We start from the raw sequence: 27,406 nt of genomic DNA on the forward strand, positions 1-27,406 counted from the left end.
GGAGCTATGCTTCTAAACCTCCCTGGATTATGGACTTCCACAGAAGTGATTTGCCCTTTACAGAGAAAAGTGTTGGCTTTCCCCTCCATTTCTGCGTAATTACTTTTATTCATTGCTTCTAACAACTGTTCAAGCAATCTTCAGTACAGAAAGTCTGCCTTGAATCAAAACAATATTCTTCTTTCAGAAATATAAAATATGTTTTTGAGGGCAAGATTGGCCCTCAAACCTACAAAACCTACTTTTGTAAGTTTGAAAGGCTCTGAAGGTGGTGGTGGTCTCATGCTTTAAAGAGAGAGGACTTGACTTTAGAAGACAGGAGGCATTCATATCAAGGACATACCCTTTGCTTTAACCATTAAAGCTTGCACAAATTTTTATCATATAAGTAGCTACTCATACATGCTTAGAAAGTTCCAGATAATAGCAGCTCATTTTATGCACTTTCTTTAGCAGATCTCAATGAACATAAATTTGCAAACAGGAAAAAAGAAACTGAATAGCTCCATTCAATGACCACCATCCATCTCGTGGAGCTTGGGGAGGCTGCAGACTGCAGAAAATACAAGGTATGATCTTGTAACTAAAAGAGCCATACACAAAATATGGCCAATACTAATTCTGGCATTTTCCTACCTTTTAAGACTTTGACTTCAGACTTCTGACATTCAGTACTTCTCTTCCAAGAGCCAATGGAAGTCATGTGCATCTTTATTTATACAGTTCTGTCCCCTAGCCAGAATTCCCTTAACTTTTTTTTTTTTTTTTTTTTTTTTTTTTTTTTTTAAACTCCAATTTCCTCATTGTTTGGGAATTTTATGCTGTAGAATTTCCCTTGATATTGAGAAGAAGCTCGTCCCTAAAATATACTGTGAACTCTTACCTTCCTGATACTTCTGAGTCTGCTCAGAAGATACTTGCCTAACTAGAAGCAACACTGGTGAGTGTGCCTTCACCTGCCTCCCTGTCTTAGGAAGGCTCCCAGTCTGCCTCCATTTCTCAGGAAGCAGGCACCAGATCTCTCCTTCGGTACACTGTGGCTGAAGACCTTGTAGGACCCCTCCTTGTTGCAAGAATTCTTAAGTCATTCACAGGTAAACATCAAATATTGTCAATAAGTGGTTCAGAAGAACACACTGGTTCTTGGCTTCATTATTACTAAACACTGAATTCTGGAATGGCTTACTCTGGCCCTTTCTGGTAGTCCTTTTTCCAATCACCTTTATTCTTTTGTCTTTTCTTTCCAATCACCATTTGCTCCAATTCGTTAGATCCTTCTTTCTGTCTGAGCTCTTCAGTTTTGGTTCTCAAACCTGCTGAGTTTTCCATGCAGATGAGTCGCAAGCCCTGAAACTCTTAAGTCTTGCGAAGACTTCATAGGCTTAAAGGTTTTTGTCTAGTTGGACTCTAGGATGTCTCTGCAATAATACCAATGTGTCCAGAGAAGTGGACCTTGGTCCACTCTTCTTGGGTGCTGCTGACCTTACCTGGCAAATTCAATGCCTAAAAAGGAAGATTTCTGGAAGGACCCTTGTTATAATTTGGCAGCTCTAACATTTTTGGGGAAATTACTATGTTTCTGAGACAAGTTGAACCTTCTTTACAGGAACTTACTCAGAAAGTAGTAGGTCCCTTAGAGCAGACAACTACTGTATCTTTTCAAGAAAAATAGATGCTCTTAATTTATAATGCATACAACAGTAATATTTTTCCCATTACTCATTTCTCTCCGGGTATTAAATTAGTGTTAAGAAGAAAATTAGTAAAAAGAAGCAATGATTGCCTAGGATATGTGACGGTGAAGTAACTCGTAACGATTCATTGGAATTTTCTGGAAGGGTTGGGACAACCAACGTATACAGAACAGATTTTAATGAAATAAGTAACCAAACATGTGTTACGCATCGGCAATGGAATTTGGAAGAAACGGATATCACTTAGGTATGGTCCTGAATTAATACATGCCACTCTAAACTGTCTTGGATTAGCTCAGCAAATCTGTCATTTCTCGTGTGATGAAAGACCTGGCTTAAAGGGGAAAATATTGGTGCTGTGACAGATTGATCACTTGACACATCATTGGGAAGTGCCTCAGGCTCTGGCTGGGCCTGAACTTAAAGAGCACAAAGAAAACAGTTTATCATACCTGATACTGTTAGTATTTTATGAAAAGATGGTTAAGCCACTGTGATGAGGCAGTTTCATTGTTTATTTATGTAAGCTACAGGAGGACACCGGACTCTTGAAGGCTATCTGCTAATAAATAATAATAAAAAATAAATAAACTCTGTAGGTTAACCAGCTGGTGGGTAATCATTCAAGGTTCAAAAAAGCACAAATATCAGATCCTGCTTTACTCCTGACATCCACCAATCAAAGAGCATGTTCCTAAAGTTATTTTTTTATAGTTTTACCGCTTTTCTAGCTACATTTCAAGATAAAAAATAATCAAATGATTACCTTAAGCTCTATGTTATACCCAGTGAATTTAAGGTAGAGATCTAACAGCCTACCCAGTTTTTAAGTCAGCAACAAAATCTACCAGGTCAGTCCCAGTATCTGGACTAATGTGACCAACAAAGGGCAGCTGCACCACAAACATTCAGAACCATCCCTGGTGAGGTCTTCTACCTTCACTCATGTCTAGTGGTTGAGGAGAAAGGAGAAAGTGATCATGTACACATTTAGGAAAGGTTGTCTCATATCATCTTGCCTGCAGACCCATGCCAACACTCTGCTGTTTCATGCAGGAAGTTATTTTTTAATCATGCTGTCTCTAAAATTTTTTTTTAAAGTCTTTTTTTAAAATTTCTAAACAAATAGCAAGATGGGATATATTTAGCAGAAATTAATATAGAACTTTACATTATCCAGGACAAACTTTTACTTCATCACTAGAAACTAGACTAATGGCATTTAAAGCAAGGATTTAGTGAGATGGTTTGAATTTTCTATAAACACAATTGAAAGCATTCACAAGCAGAAATATGTAAGCTTTATGAATCAATCTGACCAGATGAGACTGGTAAGCAAAGAGTAGAAGCCAGATAGCTGGTGTACCCAGAGACAGCCCTGTGTCTGAGCAAAATAGGTGGCCAGCTGTTGGCTAGCACTGACATGCAATAGCTTTTATTTTTGCTTTTTTTTTTTTTTTTCCCCCTTTGTTACCATACTTATGTTTTTAAGAACAGCATGAAAAATGACGCATCTCTTTTTGAACCACAGAATATACTACATGAGTCTGGGGCAGGTGATATTTTCTACCACTGCTGGAGACTAAGCATTATTGGTTTATTTCTTTGGCTGTTTTCATTTACTTCATAGTTTTGCTTATCTATGAACAGAGCAGATGGATTCAATGAAACCATTTCAGAGCACATACACAACTATACTGATGGAATTAGTCATTCTCTCACATGAAGCTTTCCTGATAAAGTCACATGACATAAATTGTGTTTATGTAAATTCTTCATTTCCATCACAAAAATCCTTCTTATTGTTTTATTTTCCTGACTAATGTGAACCTTAATGAGCTCTCTCATTTCCCATGGAATTCAATAAAAGTATGTTTACAAAGGCTTTACAAATATTTTAAACACAGTTTGAGGAATGACATGTTATAAATCAAATACCTATAGAAAAAAAATAAAAGAAAATAAATCCCTACTTACAAGCATCTCTTTCCTCTACTGCTAGTGATAGAAAAAAGATTATAGTTCTTGAGAACATATTGTTGTAGCTGCTGCACTTAATTGATTCATTGGGTCTTGGGAGTAGAAACAGACAGAAGAGTGTATGTGAGAAGCTACACAATGAAAGCCTCTAGTCAACTCCCAATATGCAATCAACTATCATGTGTGATCAATGATAATTGCATCATCTCTTTTTTTCTGCTAAATTCTTCTGCTAGTCAAAATTTTACAAAATATTCAAACTTTTATTTTAGTTAATGGGATAGAGACTTTCAACCATGGATTCAGTACTGTTACAAAACCCACTTTAATAAGGTTGGGGTCCTTCCTGGGACCTGATAGGAATATCTGGAAAGAGAACTTAATGAATCTTCCCAAACCCTCCTGGATAGTTTTCTTTATTGGCACAGATGCTGATCCAAACAGAAGAGAGCACCATTTATATTTTCTATATAGCATTATGTTTAGTTTCTGCCTTTTAGATATTAAGGTAGGAAAACTGACGTTTTTCCTGGTATAAAGAAGAGCTAGCTTATCTACAATTTTGAATGAAAATGATTTTGCTTGGGTAATGTAGGCAGAAATGCCAAGGAGGCAAAATATTGTATTGCATGATATTTATCAGTATAGAACAGATGATTTCTCTGAAAATTGAATTTTTATGCAGGTTTCCTGCTTACTCTCAGGCATGTCCATTTGAGTTTGATAGATCTATTTATTTATTTATTTATTTATGGGGGAGGGGTACAAAAAGGGTTTCTTACTTTACCCAAGTAAGTAACCCAACTTTACTTTGCAACTCCAGAGGTGGCCTCAGAATGGCCAAGAGCCACTCCCTTTAACCTGAGCAATGCTCTTGCTAACTAGCCCAGGCCATCATAAGCCTTGATCACTGCACAGGTGCACTGCTGATTTGTCCACCAGCACCCCCAAATTATTCCCTACAAACCTGCTTTCTAATCAGCCCCCAGCCTGCACTGTTGTGTGGGGTTATTACTCCCAGAAGTTAGACTTTGTAGAACTTCAAGAGATTTGGTGCTATCTGACGTGGTTTGATGTAATTTCCTGCAAAGCTTTGTCCACTGTTACTTGGGGAAGGTGTTCACAACACAGTGCAGGATACAGTGATGGCCTGGGAAAAAAAATAGTTTTTTGACTGTCTTTGTGTGTTTGGGTTAAACACAACTGTACCACGTTTGTAATATGGCACCACGTTTGTCACGATCTCTTTGGGTGACAGGCTGGCAGACATTACAAATTTCCAAAGACCTCTGTGATGTGTCAATCTGCAACTTTCCCACTGCAATAGCAAGCTATTATGGCAACATTTTATCATAACCAAGTTCAAATGCACAAAAAACACACACACAAAAAACCCACAGAGCTTGATTCAAATGTTTCACCTCTTAATGTAAATTATGCTGATATGCATTCCCAATGAAATATCTGCTCAAATAATAAATACTGCTGAGATTACTACCTAAGTGCCTGTAAACACCTTTCAGATAACCTTTCCCTCAGGAGGCAGAAAAATGGCACGAGGGAACAGATTTTCAAACTTCTGAAATTCTCACTCTCTTGACCACTGAGGAGGGATCTCTGCATAGCAAAACGGGAGACCTAAATCATATGAAATCCACGCAGATTGGATTTTCTAATCACTGTTGATTCTGTAAACTATTTTAAGAACAAATGATGCATTTGGAGTTCGCAAAACTGTTCTGTAGCATTATGGTTATGAATAAAAAAACTACCTAAGATTTAGACGTAATTATTACTGAAATGAATGAGACTGCAGTGTGTGAACTGTTCAGATGGATTCACTGAGGAGGATAACACCAAGCTCAGAACCCAACCACATGGACAAAATAACTGCACAGTTCTGCCAGCTGCAGCCAGGGCTTTTATGTTTTTAATTTCACTCCAAACAATTCTAACGTGTATATTCCCTGATGGGCTTGCAACACAAAATGGACAACAACAAAGCTCAGTAAAGGCAACAATATGGAAAAAATGCCAAGGACTCAAACTACAGAGACAGTAAGGCTTGTCACAAAAATTACCAACACAGTTTTCTTCATTTGAATGTGCAGATTCATAAAAATCTAAACCTTATATTTTGAGAGAGATGGAAAAAAAGTGTGATGCTGTACAGGGCTCCTATTGAAATAGCTAACTCTTCTACAGAAAGATTTTTCATTCTATATGGCTTTCAGCAGTTTTAGAAACCTGAGAAATAGGTCAGCCTTCCTTGGTCCTAGATCTGTAACGAACAATGCATATATTTGCTTCCTACCTTGAAAAAGAATTTAATTACTTTATTAACAAAGTTAAAATTAAGTCTTAGGTGTAAGACTTAAATGTAAGAATTAAAATGAGAATACAGTCTATTCTTGAGAAATATTTGCAGTGTTGTGATATTTAAAATTCCACCTTGCCAAAATCCAACTCTTTCCTGGGCACAAGTTACTTGATTTTTCAACTTTTCCAGATACACAGTCCTTCAGATGGACTGTGTGAATGATAACAGCATCTCTTTGTACCAACACACAAAAGCTAGAAAGATCCATAGCATAAAACAAGCAACCAGGGGAGTTTGAACTCCAAAAACGACTCTCACTCCTAATCAGCTCCATTAAGAGAATGTGTTAAGCAGTCCCAACAATTTTTTTCCTAGTCTTTGCATTAAACACATCACTCTCTCCCCTCAGCTGACAGCACGCTGCCCTGTGGAGCTGTCAGGGAAGGTTTCCCGCAGCTCTTCCTGGAGCCCTCTAGTCTCCTCTCATACTGTGCATTTCCAGGCGGAGTGGCATCTGGAGAGCAACATGACATTTTGCCCTCCTGTCATCTTATTAATAGATGCTGCAGTCAACAGATTCTTATTCTAGTTTAAATACCAGTATAAGACTAAGCTCCTGGGCCATTGTAGCCAGCCCTTGGCTGTTGCAGCCATCCAGGTTGGTTTGACCAAGTGCTGCTGTAGAAGCACAGCGCTTTTCTGCTTCTCCTACAGGAAACATGTTGGACAACCTCTCTTTGATGGTTAGAAACCCACTAATTTCCATCCAGTTAAACTGGCCAGTTTATACTATTTAATTCCAGTACTAAAGCTTTATTCAGATTAATTTTTTTTTTTTTTTTTTTTTTTTTTTTTTTTCTCCTGCTATTTGTTTCTCATGCATTTGAAGACAGCAAACATTTTTCTTTTCAGATTTTGTTTTGCTGGACTAGCTAGAGTGGTGTCTTCCAGGCAAAGGCCCCACACGTCTTTAAATACCCTAGTAGCTCTGTATTGGTTTTACGTAGCAACGTTTTGGTAGCTGGGGGCTACAGGGGTGGCTGCCCCATGTTAGATAAGGGCCAGGTTCAGCTGACTCCAGGTTCAGCTGGATCCATCGCTGGCCAGAGCTCAGCCAATAAGTGATGTTGTTTGTGCCTCTGTGAGAGCAGATTTAAGAAAAGAAATGAAAAAATAATCTGTTGTGCAACAGCAGCTGGGAGAAAGGAGTGAGAAGCAGCCCTGCAGACCCCCAGGTGAGTGCAGCAGGACGGCAGGAGGTGCTCCAGGCAGGCAGCAGCAGTTCCTCTGCAGCCTGTGGAGAGGCCCCTGGTGGAGCAGGCTGTCCCCCTGCAGCCCATGGGTCCCGCATGGAGCAGATCTCCACGCTGCAGCCCGTGGAGGAGCCCGCGGGGGAGCAGGCCCCAGGCCGGAGCTGCAGCCCGTGCAGGGGAGCCCACGCAGGAGCAGGGGTCTGGGGGGAGCTGCCGCCCACCCGTGGGGGAACCGTGCTGGAGCAGTTTGCTCCTGGGGGATGGACCCCATGGTACAGAGCCGTGTGGGAGCAGTGCTTGAAGAGCTGCTGCCTGTGGGCAGCCCCCGCAGGCTCAGTTGGGGAAGGATGGCATCCCGTGGGAGGGACCCCACGTGGAGCAGGGGCAGAGAGTGACTGTGTGGGAGCGGCGGAGACCAAAAGTCACGGACTGACCACAGCCACCATTCCCAGTTCCCCTGTGCCGCTCGGGGGGAGGAGGTGAAATAGGAATAAATAACTTAAGAAGATAATTTGGGTGTAAAAAAAAAAAAAAACAACAAACTATTTCTGTATTTTTGTGGATAGTGATAACTCAAGGCACAGAGAATGAAGAATAAAAGCATTATGAAATTCCTGTTGGTGAATGGGACAAAACCTGGAAGCATTTGTTTATTCCGGATTGACAATCTTTTGAGTTCAATTTCAGACCTTGATCCTGCAAGCTCCCATAAGTGTAAAGGCTTTCAGAGTTAGGAGGAGGAGGTCTGTATGTACTCATCACAGTACTTGGCACAGAAACACAAGTAGCTGATAAGAGTGTGAGTTTGTAAGTGTATAAAAAAGAGATCAGAAGAATTGTCTCATACATATTTTAAAGAGTAAATGTCAAGATGGTGAGCTTAGTTTAAATTTAAGACTTATCATTAGTGTTTTCTATGTATTTATTCATTTATGCAAGTTGCAGCAAGATGGATGAAAATATTTATGGAGTGAAAAAAATGTTATGGAGTGAAATACTGTTGCATTGAGATGTCTGCAGCATATTAAGTTTTCCCAAACTACTCTATCATGCCTCACTGCCTAATTTTCTTCCATAGAGTGACTTTGTTTTTTAATTCATGCAAAGCACACATTTAATGTCACTGTACAGATAAAGTGCAAACAGGACATGCATCTCCACAAATTTTCAGGAAGACATGATCCATAAATTTCAAAGCCGGGGAACATAGCAAGTTTACAGATGAAAAGCCTGGGTCTACTTCTCTTTTTGCTTCTGTTACTGCAGTAGGCTGGTGTAATTCTTTTGATTTCAAGGCAGTTACCTCTTCATTCGTGCTGGGCTAAACAAAAAAAAAGGAGCAAACCTTTTTTTCCAGGACAGGACAATCAGTTATTCCTCTGTTTCAGAAAAGGGTAATAGAGACTTGGATGCTGAATTGTTCATTAACTCAGTACGCTATTGTGAATAAGAAATTATAAATCTTCGAGAACTATGCCCAAGAGCAATTACATATGATGTTAACCACTAAATCCTAAAACAGCAGATGACTAAGAGTCTCACAGGGAGCCCTGTTACCATCTCCACAGGGACATGAGTCCTGTTGTTGGAGGGAGGTGATGAGGCTGAGCTGAGATGGCAAAACTCTGTGCCCAAGTGGAGAATCTATGTCAAAGGGGAAGGGGAGAGTCCCTCAGAATGGGCAGTCTGCACACCCAAATTGGGATGAATCAGTGAAGGGGTTCAAAGCATGCATTACCAATGGGAGCCTGTATGTGCACCAAAATGATCTAGATTGTTGGGCAACACAAATCTCACCAAATTCACTTTTCTTTTAGTGTCATCAGTAGTATAAAATATTTTGGACATACTTGGAAACTTATTTTGATGTTTAATTATGTAATGGGATTCCTTTAAATAAAATTCAAAAAATATATTTTAAAAGTAAATATGAAAATAAAAAAGTTCAATTACATGTTCAATGAACATGAAAACCAAATGTGTGAGGTGGGAGGTGAAAGAAGTAATTATGAAAAATTTTGGTTCTACTCAACCTTGTCACAAAAATTTAGAGCTTTAAAGAATTATGCACTGAAAAGTGTGGCTCCAATTCTGCAACTATGTGTACTTCAGTGTATTTACTGAACCATCTTTCCGTTGACTGAATTCATTCCAATTACCATTTGTGGTAGCAAATCTAGTATGCCTGTGTCTGCAGTAGAAAGTTATTTTACTAGTTATAACAGATTTTTAACGTTCAGATTTTCATAATTTTCAGATAAAGCTCAGATATTATTATTATTATTTTTGTTACTGGTGGAGTACAAAACCACATTTTTGAGTTAGATGTAGCACTCCAAAGAGAAACCTCCTGACTCATGGCATTTCCTTTCTTGTGGATGGACCACTTTTGTATGGTGGTGTATTTACAGGCAATGTTCAGAAACCCTCCATGGTGGGACATTCTTAGCAAACAAACCAGAAAATGCTTATCCAGCTGCTGCACACAGATTTATGGATGTGTATAGTCTTTTTCATAACAGATATATTTAAGCTAGTTTCAGGCCCTGTAACTTACTTACTAAGCTTTTTTATTTGTTTGGAAACACAGTTTTTAAACTGTTCTATACTTTATCACATTTGTTGCTCATACCATAGGAGTTAGATGAAAAGCTGCACAAAGGGAGACACTGGCCCCTTTGCAGAGATGATGCTGCCACCCCAGCAGGAAGCTGCTCTCCTCACCCACCGCTCACGTGCCTGCAGGTGGTCAGATGGCTGCTTACAGCACTTGTATCGATATTTTGTAAAAGACACCAATAAGGTAGATAAGAATAAAGATCAAAAATATATATTATTTCAGTGGGACCAGGATCCCTAGAAAATGAAAGGAGAACCCAGAGAGTTCTGCTCACGATGTGACTGCAGCTTCTTCTTTAAGAAACATTTCTTTAAGAAGTATTTAGTATTTTCTTATTAAAGGCCTTGTGTAGGCATACAAGACAGTCTTAAGTCCTAACGGCTTTGTAATACATGCATCACAGATCTTGCACATGCTTAATTATGTGCCTTGATAAAGATTTCAGGATTCTAAATTTAAATGTGTTTATAGTGGTTTGCAAGTTTGCAGTCTCACTTAACAGCAGGGAACGAATGGGAAGGAAGTGTATAACACAGCCACACATACAAACAAGATAGCTATGAATAATTTGATGGGTCCAAATCTTTGAACTTAGTCTTGATACACATATATGCAATATGGCTCTCCTTTGATCTAGATTTTCCAAAACTATTTTTTTTCATATAGCACAACCAGTCCTGACTATCTTACACAAAACTGACCTGCTGCTCTATCACTGAAAAACGTAAATGATAGCACTGAACTACAATAACATAAAAAGCACACCAAATGCACAAGACTATTCAAAAAGCAAAGTCAAATTGAAGGCTTAGGGAGGGAAATAAATATTTTAGTGGAAATGCAATTATTTATTCTCTGAAGACAGTTTCTGTTAGGCAGCTGCACAAGCCATTAGAGCAATTATATTTTGCCATCTTTGTAAGCTTCTTGAAAAATCATTTTTCTCCACTAGATTAATGCTGTGTCAGTTCTCTACAAAATCACTTCTGACTTAAGGAACTGCTGTAGATATATGGTGCATAATTATGGAGGTAAACCTTGGAATTTACTTCTTTATTGTATCAATAGTTGCTTGGGTTGAATAATTTGGAATCCTGCAGAAATTTCTGTGCCTCTTAGTTTGCTGATATCCTGATCTTAAATGATGCCACGATAAGATTTCCCTAAGCAAAAAAGTGATAAGACTGGTTGTGGTTAAGATAATAATGCTTAGCTTAACTGTACCTATGCAGCCTTTTGTAATTTCAGTCCAACTGAAAACGAGGTCAACTATGCAGGGCTTCCCTCAGTGGTATTTTAAAACTCCCATATATTTTAGCAGTGCTGTGAATAGACAGAATAATTGTATTATATTGTGATAACCTGAAGATATATGGAGATGGTGTTTGCGTGTATCTAACAAAATGTTGCCCCTTTCTATCAGCATGACTTCGTGAATAGACCAGCCACAAAAATGAGTTCTCAGTTGCTGAGTATTTTGTAAAAGATTAATATTAGGCAGATCTCTGCATAACACCTTCTGAATACCTGTCCTTGCAACAGGCCCAGGTCCACACCATACCACGCTATACCCTACACTATATAGTCCATAATGAGAAATGGTCATCTCAAGACTATACTAAAGATATAAATAATGCTCTGGAAGTCCCATTTCCATTACCTACACAATGAAAGAAATTTTTGCAGAAGAACTGATACCGTATAGAGCACAACCTATCTAAGCTATTCTCTTCCTCTCGCAGCTTTGCCTTAGGGCTATATGTTTTATTGCCCTTTTTTGTCTCTTTAAGGAAACCAAACACCCTGTTTTTTATGACTCCAGGGATGTGATTGCTCTGGGTATTTTATTTTGAGTTCTTCACGCTAACCTAACTAATCTGCACATTCTAATACATTTCCTTGATTCAGTTGACAATGGTTTTTATTCCTATTCCTCATTAGCACAAGAAAAGTGTACATTTTAAAAATATGGATTAATAAATAAGGATTAATGGGCAATTGATAGGTCTTAGTGAGGTTATTTACCAAACCAAGGTGAGGTTAAATAGCAATAAATGCAAAGAATAAGTGCAGCACAGAATAAATGCAATCCATATATTATAGCTGTGTTGTAATGCTGATATTTAACTTGGCAATCTGTATTTGTGACTGTAACTAGAAAGATTTATATTGCATATTCAAAAAATAAATTGTTTCGGGATATATCTTTAAAAAATTGGGACCAGCTTTTTTGTTGGTGCCAGTGTACATTGTTGTATTTAAGTCACTGGAGTTACGGTCTTGCATAAACTGAGAATCTGGTCTTCAGTTTTCATGTCTGCTGACATCTGTGATGTGCAGATGTTAGTGCAGAATGTTCACTGCAGGATGTTTATATGTTTATTGCTTTGCAATTCGTAAGTCCATTATTGGTACTCATTTAAAATATATCTACCTTGCATGGACAAATAAATCTTTCTGCACTATAGCCCTCACAGCAACATTTTCAGTTCTGATAGCTTTTTTTTTTTTTTTTTTACATGATGAAACTGTAACACAGAGGTTGTCCCCATGATACCAGAAGGATCAGCACACTGGTTCCAGAAACTTTCCCATCCTGCATGAAGAGAAAATGAAAACTTGTCTTTTTAAAATCCAATAGAAAGACCCAGTAGGCCAGAATAGCAGAGACAAATCAGGTGGCATTCAGGTGCCTGGTCTTATCATAGGGAAGGGATTCAAACCTGAGTTTACCACATCACGGGAGTGTCCTCAGTGTGTTTTTAAGTATGCTTTTTGTTTGAATTTTAGCTTGAAAATTCTCTTCCTCTGTAGCAGAAAGGGGCTGTGGGACTGGGACCCATCACTACTCATGCAATCTGCAAGAAATAAGGAATAACATTCTCCTGACTTCTCATAAAAGAAGCTGTGGCAAAATTAGGGAACAATGGCAGGGTATACTATGAATACTGGGCTAATGCAAACCACTTTGTACCCTGTTCCTAACAGATCCACTTAGTTGTGCTTAACATGGCAATTACGTCTTTTATAGGGTCTGTTAATACAGGCATAAACTGCTTGTAGTGAATACAGCCATAAAGCTGTTCAGATCTGCCCATTTGCCAGAGTAAAAGTAAAAAAGTCTACTTTTAGACCTCATCATTGTTCACATTTACTTCACCTAGCACACTTACATTTTGATTTTGTGAAAATAGTGAAAAGTCCACATAGTGTTTTCTAAATCCTTTCCTGGTAAGCTCAAAGCTTTATAAGCTGTACAGGAAAATACATGTATATTACAGAAGGGTGTTAGATCACCTGCTTTTTATTATCTTTTTACAGAAACAGAAAAGATAATGTTATTGAATCTTACTGATATTGTAAATAGCACCAATATTAGTATTGATATTAAAATATTAAATATTAATTTTTAAAAATAATGTTATAGCAGATTTCTAAGTTTTTTTTTTTTTTTTTTTTTTTTTTTTAACACCATTCAGCTGGGTGACAGTGCACAGTGAAAGTAAATAATGCAAGGAGGCAGCAAATTAAACATTCACAGCAGTGTGATATCAAGTAGAGGCTGAGGCATCTTCAGAATAACAATAAGGAACTGCTGAAAAATGTGAAAGGAAAAAGACAAAAGTGGTGAAAAATGTTTTTGTTTTAGCAAGTAGAAAGCTCTGAGCTAGCATTTTAGCTTGAAGAGTACAGACTTGGACATTAAGAAACACATAGTGAATTACTGAATGTACAAATAAGTATTAAGTGAATGACTGCCATGCTACGGATCTAGTGAAATGTTACAGCTTTGCTCTGTGATGGGCAGCCTTAGATATCTGCAGCAGCCCCAGAAATCCACATTACTCCCACTTACCCTGACCAGTTCGTGCCACCAGCAACTGTTTCAGTCATGGTGCCTAGGGCAGGGCACTTCCTGAAAATCCTGAGCACTTTAATTTCCTCAAATACCTCTTTATGTGCTTCAGTAAGGCATATATGATATAAAATACACAGAACTCCAGAATGGTGGAGGACGGCAGGGACTTTGGAGGTCCAACACCCTGCCCAAGCAGGGGCACTCAGAGGAGGTTGTCCAGGACCATGTCCAGGCTTTGAGGTTCTCTGAATGTTACTCTGGGTCAGAAGGTGTTTATTTTTATCAAAACATTGCAGAGCTCTATATTTGGGACCATTCTTTTGCCCAGACCTAGCAGGACGTATATGCTGCACCAGCAGCCAACCAGCCACTCTGTCCTGCAGCTTCAGCTGCACCAGGAACGGTGCTGAGATGTTGAAGCACTTTGAATTGCCATCGCAGAATCTGTTTGCTTGCTTTCTTTCTCAGTAAACCATATAACTGAAGTAATGTGGAAAATAATGTGTGGTGTGTAATGGGAGGTTTTTCCCCCTCTGCCCTCAAGCAAGAAGCTGTGAACAGTTGTGTTCGGTTTACTACATGGGAGGCTGCCAGCCTCAGACAAATTTGTATCTTCTCTTAAATCTTCAGCCCTGCTTCAGTCACTCTCTGGGGCTGCTGGAACATGCCTGATATTTCTTAAGCCTGCTCATGGTAATTTGACTCAATTTTTTGTAACTTCAGAAGCAAAAGCTAGATGTTAATCACTTTTATTATAGGAGAATTTGCATTTCTTGTTACCAATCCTTCGGTTTCCATAAAAGAAGGATACAAACACACCTTTTGTAAATGAATTTAAGGAAAAAAAGTAACACTGTAAGTTCATGTTTTCATATTTTTGTGTTGGGTGTGGTATATATAACTGCCATACATTGGGCTGATTCTTGCCTTTGTGCACTTATTTGCAGTGACACCTCACTGCTCCACCAGCAGGATCCAATGAGGATCGCCTGGTGAACACCACGGTGTGGTTACAGCCCTGGACCTGAAGGGAGAGCTTGGATCTCCCCAGCAATCATTCTCCCTGCCACCATGGGCCATGGCCAGTGGGGTGTTTCTTCAAAGCCCCCTCAGAAGGGTCACTTCCCAACACCACATCCTTCTGCACACAGGTCCCAACAAAGGGATGGTCAAGGGCAGTGTTTTTGGTTAACTGAGTTTGCTTCTACAGTTGTCATGTCTGGGCCACAAAGAAAAGAAAAGGAAAAATTTTGCTAGTTTAAATGCATTGCTGATACATAGCAGGCACTTTGGTTGTGTTCCTTTAAGGCAGTGACTTCACTTTTAGGCAATAAAATCTGATTACAATGGGAAAGTATTCTTCTGAAACAGGAGAGCCAGCGGCTGAGTAAGGCTTTTAGAAAATGTACAAAGAAAGAAATCATGGATCACTCTGGACAGAAGCTATTACCCATTATACCCGCAAATTACCAAAAAAAACCCCAATAACCAAAACCAAAAACTAATCACAAATACAGCAATTTCGTATATTCCTCCAGGACGTTTCAGAGGTTTCAATCTCTCTATCAATGATAAACAATGGAGATTAGGAAGAAATCTTCACCGTAGGCACTCAATTTAGCAGCCACCGTGCTTCAGATGCCTTATTCTTTAGTCATTTGCTCTGGGAGAGGGACAGAAGCTATATAAAGCTTTTAATTCAGATGACAACTGCACTTCTGAAGTGACTCTGAGTGTCCCTACTTACTGAGATGTGGGTCCCACTGCGAATCAGCCTCAGGGTGCAGTTCACACTGTGGACCAGTCTCAGGGGTGCACGAATTGGACTGAACATGAACTGAGAGACACACTTGGAGTGCATGCAGTGTGCCCCAACCACATGGGGTCAGGTCAGCCAGTCCAAAGCAAAACCCTGCCAAATTCATACCATGTGTGTGTCTGGTCCTCAGCACCAGCCAATCCACTCCCATCACATGTCTACAGAGCACTTCTTTCTAATATAGACACAACCTAAAAGGGGGTTATTTTGATCCAATGTGCCAAAATTTATTACAGGTTGGTTGCTCAGGTTTAAACTTAATTGTAAGACATATTTTAACTTTACCAAATAGCCCCCCTCACACTTACTGGGGAATGTTTTTTTTTCCTACAGAAGACCACTGCATTTGAGGATGTGGGAATATATCCTATACCATTGCTTACTGAAATCTTTCTTTCCCTCAAACCCATGTCAACGGCACGTTAGCTACAGGTCATCCTGGTTTCTGGTGAGTGAAGTTTCCTTTTCTGATTGTTGTCATAACTGAGGTAAGTCCTGATTTGCCAACAACTACTCATCTAATTAATTTATTTCCATATATAATAAGAAGGAAGTAAATTTATTTGACTTCCAGAAGATGCATATGCTTCCAATACATATGCTGCTGCTTTTTTTTTTTTTTTTTTAATTTATTTTACTTTTTTTTTTTTTAGGGTTAGTGAAAATGTGAAAAATCTCTTACAGAAATTTCTATTCCATTGAAGGCCAATCGAATCAAAAAAGCCAGAGCAACTTTTGTTTTTACCAGCTCTACTTGACAGATGTTTTCTGCCTACAGGGGCACTGTGTCACACAAGTGTTGGGATCTGAATGCTATCAGAGTCAGTACGTACTTAAATGTGTAAAAATAAGCTTTGTCAGTTCTACATTAGAATCTTATGTGAAATATTACAGTTTTAAGCAAGTGCCAATGAATCTGAAGCACTTTTCTTCAAAACTTCTCCATAAAATATTTTAATGATCTAGCTATGTGTGAACATAGCTTTTTAAAGGTCTTGCAAAAACATAAATTCTCTGTTCTTACAGATTTTAGAATCTCTTGCCATTAGCCTTGATTTTAAAATTAAGTGCTGTAAAAGTTTTAACTACTGGTTCTGATGCTTCTAGTTTCTTTCCTCTATTCAGTATTCATGTTTAGCTATTTTTGTGTAATGCATAAATGTCAGCCTTAAATTAGAAAGTGCTTTGGCTGAGCCCAAAGTGATGGATTTTACAAAGAGATTTGATAGATTTTAGAGGCTCCTTATATGCTCCGAGGTTTGCATTTCACATTTATTCTGAAGGTCAATTGTCAAGAGAATGAACTGTGTAACAAAGAGGCTATCAGTTCAGCAGATAAAGCGAACAGATGCCTAATTCCCTAGGCAGATGAATATTTGGGTGCTATTTGTCTGCAGGGAGCTTGTTAATCTGCTAGAGGTTGATAGAGTTTACAGCACCAGTAAGTGCCATTACTGATGCTGCGTTATTACTCTTCTAAATGGCCGTGCTATCACCTGGTCTTTTACCAGATAAATACAGTATCGTACAGAAATGCACCAGATCCATGTCTGTTTTAAGGAGCAGAACAGGGTGGTTGCTAGCTTGCCATTAGCCTCACTGTCAGTTTGGATTCCTGATGCTGTAAGTCTTCTGACTTTCACACTTAATGAGCAACACTTAAAACTTGCCATTGGGTATCCTCTAGAGAGCTGAGTAGCTGCTGATTTCCCTTGTCCCATCATTGTTTACAGTGAAAAAAGGGAAATTCTGTCACTGCAGAAGCCCTTTTATTCCCCTTCCCTTTTATACCAATATTATAAATTAAACTATTTTAATGGTTTTCAAACCAGTTTAAAAGCACACATGTAGCATCATGGTACAATATTTTGTTTTATATTGGATTAGGAAAGATTCAACACGTGGCCCATTACTGGTCTAAGGCTTGTGGGCAGCAGCGATTTCTAAATTAACACTGAATTGGAACAGAAGTGGGAGCATCATTATCACAAGAGCCAGGAGGGCGCTGCAGAAGTTGGAGTCAGGGAAGAGGCTGGGGACTGGTTCAGCGTGAACAGAGGTGAAGAAGTAGAAAATGGAAATCTAGATATGAAGAGGTGGGCAGACAGACAGACAGACAGAGGGACTGGCATAAAGAGGGAAGGTTTTACATCCTTACAGCCAGTGCAATTGGACAAGAAGGTCCACCTATAAATGTTAGAAGGCATTTGTACAAAGTGACACTTGACTGTCACTCAGCATTTAATCATTTTCTGGAGGGCAGGAGAAGTCAGTGACACTTGTGATAAATGGCACACAAGGCCAGAGAGGAGTGCCGACTACAATCTTCTGCCCTGCTGCTTCTCTGCTTTCCTAAGTCAGCGCTGACTTCAGATATTCAAACAGTTTCTGCAGATTAAGTTTAAAAAAAAAACAAAACACACACACACAAAAAAAACAAAAACAAAAACAAAAACAAACAAACAAACAAAAAGAACAACAACAACACTTGAATAAAGGAAAATTAAAGCCTTAAGGTTTTTATTTATCTGGTTTACAGCATATAGGCTCACAATGGAGACCCATTTTCCATGATATTTCAGATTACTAGATGTTCTTTTGGTTGCATCATCTAAGAAGAAAAGAAAAAAGAAAAGCACAGATAATTCTGAACATCACTATGAATGTATTAGCTCCATGGATACAGAAGGCCTTACAACACAATGGCCCTTGACCATTCGGCAGGACATGTACTGCTGCAGTATACACAACTGAAGCGTCAGAGGTAGGCAAGAGAACTAGGATGCTGAAATCAATACACAAAAGGGATGGATTAAGAATGAACTATCTCCCTTATTTCCTAGCTCACTTCATTTGGTAAGCAGCGATGTTCCTTCTATGCAATTTTATTTATTCATTTATATTTATTAGGGTTTAATATCAAATTAGAATTTTCTCCATAAAAGCAGCGTCCATCTACTTCTACAAGCAGTCATGGGCTTCTTTGCAGAATAACTTAATCCAAGAGATAGATACACAAATAGGGCTATTTACAATCTGTACTTCAGATGACATGTGCAGTTTGACCTCCTTTTCATTACTGACTAACACATTCCCTCCATCTGACTTCCTCCATATATAAAATTCTCATATAATAAAATTTTCATAATCAAGCTGGACACCAAGCTAGAAACAATTATTTGAACCAAGCTTCAGACTCATTTTAGTGAAGTGAGTGACTGAGAAGTTTCTGACCAGTCGATGGATGTATTAATGGTTTTGTAGAGACAGGAAAACAAACTACTTTTTCTGAATGTCTGCATGTGTAGAACTTTGGATGATGCCCAGGAATATATAGGGCCATAATTCTTGTAATACTGTATATTTGTACCGGTTCTTAGAAAACCAATGAGAAATGCATATTGAGAGGCTTAGAAGAGCAGTCCTCTAAGCCCTAAATATTAGGGCTGTTAGTGAAGTTTTACTGGTTTGGAGGTCCTCTCAAGTGAGAAGGGAGGGGAATAAACCTAAACATTATATGCTAAAGCTACCACAACCAGGAACACATGGCAGTCCAGACAGCCCATTGCCAGTTAAAGCATGTGGCAAATTCAAAGACCTAATTTAAAGCTGGCAATACAAATGTCTGTGTAGGCTGCCAAAGAACCAGATGTCTCATGCCTGGAAGAGGCTCTTTACTGACTCTGCTTATGGGTCCTGTAATTGATATCCCAAAAGGGCAGCATAAAACATTCATAATCTAATGTGAGGTACTGTGGTCACTGGCATATCTAAGAACTCTTTTTTTTTTTTTTTTTTTTAACAAAAAGTTTTAAATTTTTCTTACCAAACATGCAAAATAATCCTTTAAATACCTCGTCTTACTACTTAAAATAGTGCTTTGAACTTCTGTGGGCTCAGAATCTGTTACCAATATAACTTAATTTATGGAGAAATGTTTGTAAGATGGAGTACGGAGATTTTTGTTTAATTTGATAAAGTCAGTTTATGGCTAGATAATATAAACATTTGTGTAGAGATGTAGGGTGAGGTTGGGGAATGAGTTACAGTTTCCTTCACTTCAGAGAACTTCATAATTTTTTGGAAAAAACAGCTTGCTTACTATGAACTGCACGAAAACTGAACTTGCTGAGTAACTCAGACTTATCCATGATTTTTAATCAACATCAGAATTTTCCCCCAGCAATTCAACAGGTAAACCAAAACTCAAAAAATAAGGTGGCAGTGTTATTCATTTCATCTAAACCAACAGCTAAGTTATATGCCTGAAGAAAAGGTTAACTGGAAAAAAAAACACCACCTCTATTTGAGCATTTGAATTAATGCACTAGGGTTTGAGAGTCTTTTATGTCACTAAGAAAAGAAATGTAATCTACTTTTCATTAGCTGTGATAAACAAAACCCCCAGAGTTTCTATTATATGGCAAGGTTTTGTTTCCACCCAGGTAAAGCAAGGCTTAATTTTCTGAATTGCAGTTTGTGAAAATCTCACCTATGTGACAGGTAATCACTTTTTCGTTAAATTAAGGAGCATTCATTTTTGGCTGGATCCTGATTTTTTTCCTATAACTCCATCAAAATTGCTGTGCGATACCTTGGCTGCCCTCCCAAAATTGTAACTGGCAAAAGAGTGATTCTGTTTTTTTGGAGTTCAAGATGTGGTTACAAGTGAGTTGTGGCTTGGAATGTTCATGCCAAATGTGAGGTGTTAAAAGTTTGGCTCTTCTGTCTGGAGAAGTCACAGAACATAGTGACAAGGCTACTTGGAAGGCTCAGCCCACTGACAAAGCATAGCAAATCCCATTAAACTGTCAAGTGCAATTCTTGGTGCCGGAGCCCTGTGGTGTCTGCGGTAGCAATCAGATGTTAAATGCACTGCTACAACAACCTCCAACCAATTTCCTGAGATGTGCCTTTACATTTGTTTATCACTTGATTGTTAAAGAACATTTGCTGCCCCGATTATTTGTTAAACATCCGTTTTGCATCTAGTTTGCCCAAACCAAAATACCGCCAAATGCAGAGATATTTAAGTGTCAAGTCTTTCACTGCTACTGAAATACCAAACCTCCCATTTGAGATTTTGTCATTCATTCTGTTTAGGCAATTCACTGCTGTGCTCCTGTAAGAAAATAGTCCATGCTGCAAAGGTTAAATTTATGAAACATGGTGCAAACATGTTCTGCAGGCAGACAGTGAATGCCTAGGGCATTTTGCAATTGTCCTGGGAATATGGATTCCAAATCATCTCAGATTTATTACTGTAATTTTCATCAGATACCTGATACAGTAAATGTCTCTAAAGATTTTATAGTTTTTATCTAGCAAAGACAGATTGTTTAGTCTACCTTACTGAATGACATCATGCTATTCATACTTTCTGTATGAAAGACAGTTACCTTTGTGTATATTGCTTTGACTTAACAGGTTTGGAGGAATAATTGATGCCTTCTCAATTTCAGAAATGTTTTTGTGTGTATTTGTGTGAATGTTTAAAAAAACACACATATTTTTTAATGAAAAAGACATTGCTCTCAACTTCATTCAGGATGTGAGTTACCTTGGTCTGAAATGAACAGACTAGATAAGGTCTTGTAGAGCTATTAGTTATGACTTCTTGCTTAATTGCGTCTTAATTGATCATAATTTTCAACTCTTAGAAACCTACAAAAATTGAACAAATAAACCAAAAATTGTAAATAGATACAGGAGAATGGGATACTCAGTTCAGGTGGTGTCAGCAGAGTCTTGCACCCAGGTACTACTTCTCTGCCTTGCTCATAGCAACTCAGTATGTCAAGAAGCAGAGCTTTGTCTGCTAATACTTGATGGAAAGTATCAGTTTATTTCATAAATTCAATTAAAGTTATTTCTTGCTACTATATTTCACAATAAACAAATAAATGAAATGGTAAAGAAACCTGCTAGGTCCTTAAATAAACCATCCCCATACTTAGAAGCAATTTTGTACATTTGTTTCCTTCTGTGCAGCTGAAAACAAGTCTCTAAATTGAAAGCATTCATAATAATAAGTTTGTTAAGCTTATTTGCACCAGTATAACACTGCTATTTATCATCCTGTCTGGATCCACTGTCCAAAAGAGCTGTGTTAGAGCTGAAACTACTACTACCTGATTATACAGGAAACACAAAGCAACTAAGACCAGGAGTTACCTGCTGATCCAGCATGTGGTAAAATGCCAGTCCCTACTGAAAACTGTTCTGTAGGCTGTTTGCAACAAGATACGAGGACAATGAAGTAAGCAAGGGGGAGGTGAGAACAGAGAGACAGGTAGGAGGAAGAGGAGTCAGCTTTTACACAGCAGGCTGTAATCTCAGCTCTGCACCTGCACAGCCAGCAAAAGGAAAGGTTCTTTGAAAACGACAACTGAGAAACTCTGTACATAGGCCTTCTGTGAAGTAAATTCTGATGCCAAATGCTATTTCCATCAGGGAACTGTTGCTTGCCAAGATATGTTCCCCAAGCAGCATTTTCACTGAAATCTGCTTCTGCTGCTATAACACCCAGTGATTGTATCAAAGAGAGCCTCTAATGTACTTTCTCCCCATCTGAAGGTGAAATGCTGGAGAAAGTGAAGAGAAAGATTTGGTTGGCCTATTTAATTCTGCTGAGATTTTTTTGTTAATGTAGCTAAATAGGATTTAGCTCTATTTGACTGAAATGGACTTAAAAGGTGAGATGAAGTTCCAGATGAAGAAATGCAATGCTTGTTTTGTTTTATTTTATCTCAAGTACTCAAATTTTCAAACGTGTGATGAATATTGAACCTCAGCCTTACTCTAATTTACCCTAGATGAGGACAGCTCATCTGATATACCTAGAGGAGTGGGATTTAGCTAAATTATAAAGTATTTTGGGGTGAAAGAAATGCAGACAGTACATGCCCACTAAACACTAACATTAGAACATGGACACATGGTTGTGTTTATTTTTGTTAGGTATTTAAAAGAAATTCCAGCTAAAATCACATTCTGTGCTTTTACTTGAATATATGTTTACAATTTGATTATTTTTTTTACATTGTACACTGAGATAAATTCATGAAATGAATTAATTTCCATTTGCAATTATTTCAGTTCATAAAGTTGTGATATGCAACATATATGCACACTGAGCTACACTTGATATGTTGTGTGAAATGATACCACAAAATATAGAGCTGCACAAAACTATGAAATTGCTAGCTACATTTTTCTGCAGCTTCTTTCTTGTTATATGTTTTGTGTCCCCAGCTATCCTTACATAAAGTTTCACGGAAAATGGAGTTGGCATGCTACAAGCTTTGAATAAGCTGCCAAAAACTTACATTATACAAAAAGCAGCACAATATATGAGGTGATACTTTGCATTTATGTATGAATGTTGTGTTTTCCTTCTCAGAAGGAAAATATATCTTTTTCTTCTACTACTATTTTTCTTTTGTTCTACTACTATTTTTTGTTTGTAAAATAGAGTGTGGGGTGATATATGCCATTCATTAATACAAGCATCCAACAAGCAATGTTTCCTTTACCTAGTATCTACCATAAGATGACTACTGACACCCATTTTTGGTTCTTCCATTTAATGATTTTTTAAGCTCCCCCTTCCCTGTGCCATATTAATAATGATCAAGCTTAATACAACAAAAACCTACAGGCAATAGGGGCACAAGTCTTAAAAACAATGAAGCATGTTTGGTGTTTTTGCATTTGAAGCAAACTTGTTTTATGAGCAAGACTTCACTGCTAACAGCAAGCATCTGACTGTTCCTCATAGACAATGGATTCCAGTCTTCCTCTGACATTACTTCATTGCATGACATCTGGTGTTTTATAGCTATGGAGTGTAAAAATAAATACTGTGCATGTAATTTGATAACTTTAAAAATATTACCTTAAATTCACCCAGTTATTTATTCTTGTAAGCAGCAAAGTTCTTTATACAATGACTAATCTAAAATATCCTTCTTTGTTTGCCTGAAGTTTATGTAATTTTTTTCTCCTGAAAAAGTAATATTTTCCAGTGGGGTAGGTGGACTTTTGGTTGCTAAATACACCCTAATAATTATTTTTTCCATTGTGTGCTGTGAACCTGGTCCTCCCAGTGAGATCTCTGGGAGAGCATTTTCCTCCCACAAAAAGTTCCTTTTTTTTTTTTTTTTGGTGTTGTTTATTTTTATATGTTTTAATAGAATGATTATTTAGCATTTTATTAGCCAGCTATTAGCTACTTCATAATTAAGACTGTATTTCATTAGCTCTGACAACATAACTGAAATCTGGTAGACACATTACAAGTAGAATAAACCTTTAAAATGTTGTATAATTGTCAGTTAATCTCACATCAGAGTATATACTCCTGAAGATTGGACTCCTCTTTCCTCATACCTTCTGGTTTTCACCAAGCTGTCCTCTTCAACCACACAAGAGAATGCTTTCTGTATCATTTGCTTTTTTTCCTTGAGCGTAGCTGTGCAGCCTGCAGCCACTTGACTGGCGTGACTTGCTGCAGGCTCTTTGAGCAAATGCCTTCTAATTCAAAGACCACCCCTAATGCAGTTGCCATACATAAAAGCCCACGTGTATTTTTTTTAGCAGAGATAATGGACTCCGGATTAAAGAAAAACAATATGGAAAGATCAGGTTTCACAGAGCACATCGTGGATCAGTTGTTCTCTATAATTCTTTACCCTGAGCTGTTTCATGGCGCTGTCTCACTGTCTGCAAATTGGTAGGATATTCTGTTTTGAAAAGGTAAAAGCTGTGTGTTTTCTCCTCACTTCTCCTCACAGTTTCATTCAGCAGAAGTAAAAAGCAGGTTTTCCTGGTCCCTGGACCCCTTTGCCCACCATTCCCCAGTGAAATTTTTACAGCATCTGGAGAGGTCACCCAAAACATAAGGCTTAACTCACCTTGAGCACTAGTCTCTACTGATTCCTTCAGCTGTAGGAGGCTAGCTTTACTTCACTTTTCCATCATCTTCCAGAGGGTTAAGCTAATTTGCCTTTCTACTGCTTTGAACCACCTTCCCATCTGTCTGTGTGTGACACATGCTAATTGTTACAAATTGTTCGCCACTTTGGTCAGGCAGTGGCAGCCTGTGCTGACTATCATACTTTTTGGGTACCTTTTTGTCTGTCATTCATCTTATGGACAAAAAATGTTAGTTATTTTATAGAGAAAAGAATAAAGGTCCAAGGAAAGAGGGATGGGCATGGGGAATATAACACACTGGTGAGCTGCATGCTACCCGTTGGTTAACGACTAAGCATCCATGAAAGAGAAGACCTGGATGCTAAACTGGGACACTGATGTCCTAAAGTCTCCAAGTCTGTGACACCTGCTAATCTGATTCTGAACAAAAAACAGCTTCTTCTGTGTCCAGTACACATATTTCCTAATTTGATATATACTTTTGGCAGGTGGGACTAGATGTAAGGCCTTCAAAGACATAACATTATGTGACAAACAATATGCATTGTAGACAAAAATAAAGGTTGAAACCCCTGAGTCCTTCCTAAGTCTGAGCCTGAGATGCCCATGTCTGTCTCCAGGTTTGCCCACAACCACCTGGAATGACTAAATCACAGTCTTTTTCACGTCTGTTTGACAGGGGTTGATGGTGTTGACTAGTTGATGTTTCTCTGCCTAGGGCCTCTAAGATACATTAAATGTACCCAGACGATGCTTAGCCCATGCTAAGCAGAGAGGAGACATGGTTGTCCTTCTGTTGGGCAGAGAAGCCCTATGTTCCTGTGCTTCCCGCTCCTTGCACAACTCTCCCTCATGGTGGCTTAATGCAGAACAGAAACAACTCTCGCAGTAGGGATTTGGTTAGGCATTGGAATGGGTTGCCCAGGGAGGTGGTGGAGTCACCGTCCCTGGGGGTGTTTAAGAAAAAGTTGGACGTGATGCTTAGGGACATGGTTTATTGGGTGACATTGGTGGTTGGTGGATGGTTGGGCCAGATGATCTTGGAGATCTTTACTGACCTTAATGATTCTGAGATTCTGTGATTCTATTCTATGATCAAAATCTGCATAATTACATATTTTGCTGCAGTTACAGTTCTAGGCTAGGCTTCAGAAAATACAAACCACATCACAAATTATTTTCATGCTCTTGGATAGTGAATATTAAAGCTTATACTCCAGTGCTTTGATTTCCTCTGAAACTTTATTAAACATGCCATGATTTAAAAATTACACCAAAATTAAGATAACTGCTTTTTGTAAAAACAAAACAACAGAACAAGCTCAGCTGAACAGATGAAAGGTGAAACTATTTAATTTTTACAAAGAAAGCAAATTACTTAGATTTTATATTCCTTTAATGATCCCCATCTATTTTTTGTATTGTCACTATCATAGGCAGATGGATCATGGATCCAGTCTGTTGATAACAGAGCTGAATAAAGACGTGACGTGCTGTCCTTGTGCCACAGGACATCCTTATGCTGTGTACTGCTGATGAAGATGCAAGCTCATGCTGCTGAGACACTGGCCTTATTAAGCTGGGACTTGGCAGTATGCTTACATGGTGATTCTTGTTATTTGGTACAAATTTTAGGCAGAGTATGTTCTTGGCTGCCTGTCCTGTACAGCGCAAGTGAACCTGAAGTTTATTTCCCTGTTGAAACTGCACTGTGACAAAAATGCCAGAGCTCTTAATAAAACATCCATATTTAATTCCTGCCCTGTTTTCCTGAGAAATAGTTATAGTCCATCTAACATTAACCTGTTTAATGAATATAGAGGTTGTTTTTCTGTAGATGCTATTATGTCAGTCTTGTGTGTTATATAAAGGAGTTACAGACATTAGGCATTATGAAGCCCCTTTGCTTCAAAAACCCACACGTGCACGTGACTATAGCTAGTACTGCGCTAAACTTTTTTTTTTTTTTTTTTTTTTTTTTTAACTTTTGCTCTTTTTGGAAGATTCTTGTTTGAAAATAAGCATCACCTTATTCTCTTGGTGAGCCTGAAACACTCTTTTGGGATTGTTCCACTGACATTGGCATGGAAAAAAATCTGGTGGTCGGGAGTGATCAGGAAGCCAAATTCTGCTGAGATAAAGCCACATTGTGTTCCTTAGAGTTCACACCTGGAATTAACTGGGTTCAGAGGATCATCTCCCGTGCACGTGTGCACACGGGGTCTGAAGCCCCTGACCCAGCTGGCTACTGGAAAACCAGGTATTGCCACTCCTTCTCCAGGCCAACACTAACACCCCAGAGGCTCTGCAGTAAGCAGCCAGATCACAGACTGAGAGCTAGTCCTGGAAAAAAAAAAAAAAAAAGGGGGATGGGGGGTGGGGTGGGAGGGATGTTTTTTGCTCTTTTTGCTCCCAGGATTGGCATGCAGTAGGTGGAGGAGTGCCAGTGCCAGAGCAGGGGCAGGGGGGCTGCACATCTGGAGCAGTGGGAGCACAACCGCCTCCCCTGGCAGTGTCTGGCCATTAGAGGGTTTAGGGGCTTGGCTGTATCATCACCCTGCAGCCTTAGAGTAGCATCTGGTGGTAATCTTGGTAGGAGTACAGTCGCGTAAATCAAAGTGCACCAGTTTTTCATCAGGCCTGCTGAAGTCATTTCTCACATCTGTCCTCGAGACTTGACTTTCTTTCAGGGTTCTATCCCATGCTTTTCTTATATAATCAAATGCCTAGCTTCAGATGCCTGGATTAATCTGCTCATTTATTTCAACTAAGTTAACACTTTCAGTGCCTCAGAAGAAAAAAAAAAAAAGCCAAAATATTCACTTTAAAAATCCATCTATAGATTATGGTTTTATCATGTGTGCCACCTGTTTCTCAAAACAAATATAAAGTCTGCTATGATGTCTTGTATTTAAAATATACCA

The 27,406-nt window shown here is 38.6% G+C and overlaps 1 long non-coding RNA gene across 2 annotated transcripts; it reads left to right on the top strand.

The window, feature by feature from the left end:
- LOC311431640 lies at positions 1-26,236 on the top strand. Of its 2 annotated transcripts, XR_014689555.1 has the most exons (4): positions 1-95; positions 454-569; positions 15,879-15,993; positions 25,919-26,236. It is a non-coding gene; the product is annotated as an uncharacterized lncRNA (long non-coding RNA). The 2 variants fall into 2 exon arrangements; XR_014689556.1 differs by lacking the exons at positions 1-95; positions 454-569 and adding an exon at positions 6,646-6,737.
- The last annotated feature ends 1,170 nt before the right edge of the window (positions 26,237-27,406 follow it).

The sequence above is a fragment of the Aythya ferina genome (genome assembly GCF_964211825.1).
Source record: "Aythya ferina genome assembly, chromosome: 2".
Classification (NCBI taxonomy): domain Eukaryota; kingdom Metazoa; phylum Chordata; class Aves; order Anseriformes; family Anatidae; genus Aythya; species Aythya ferina.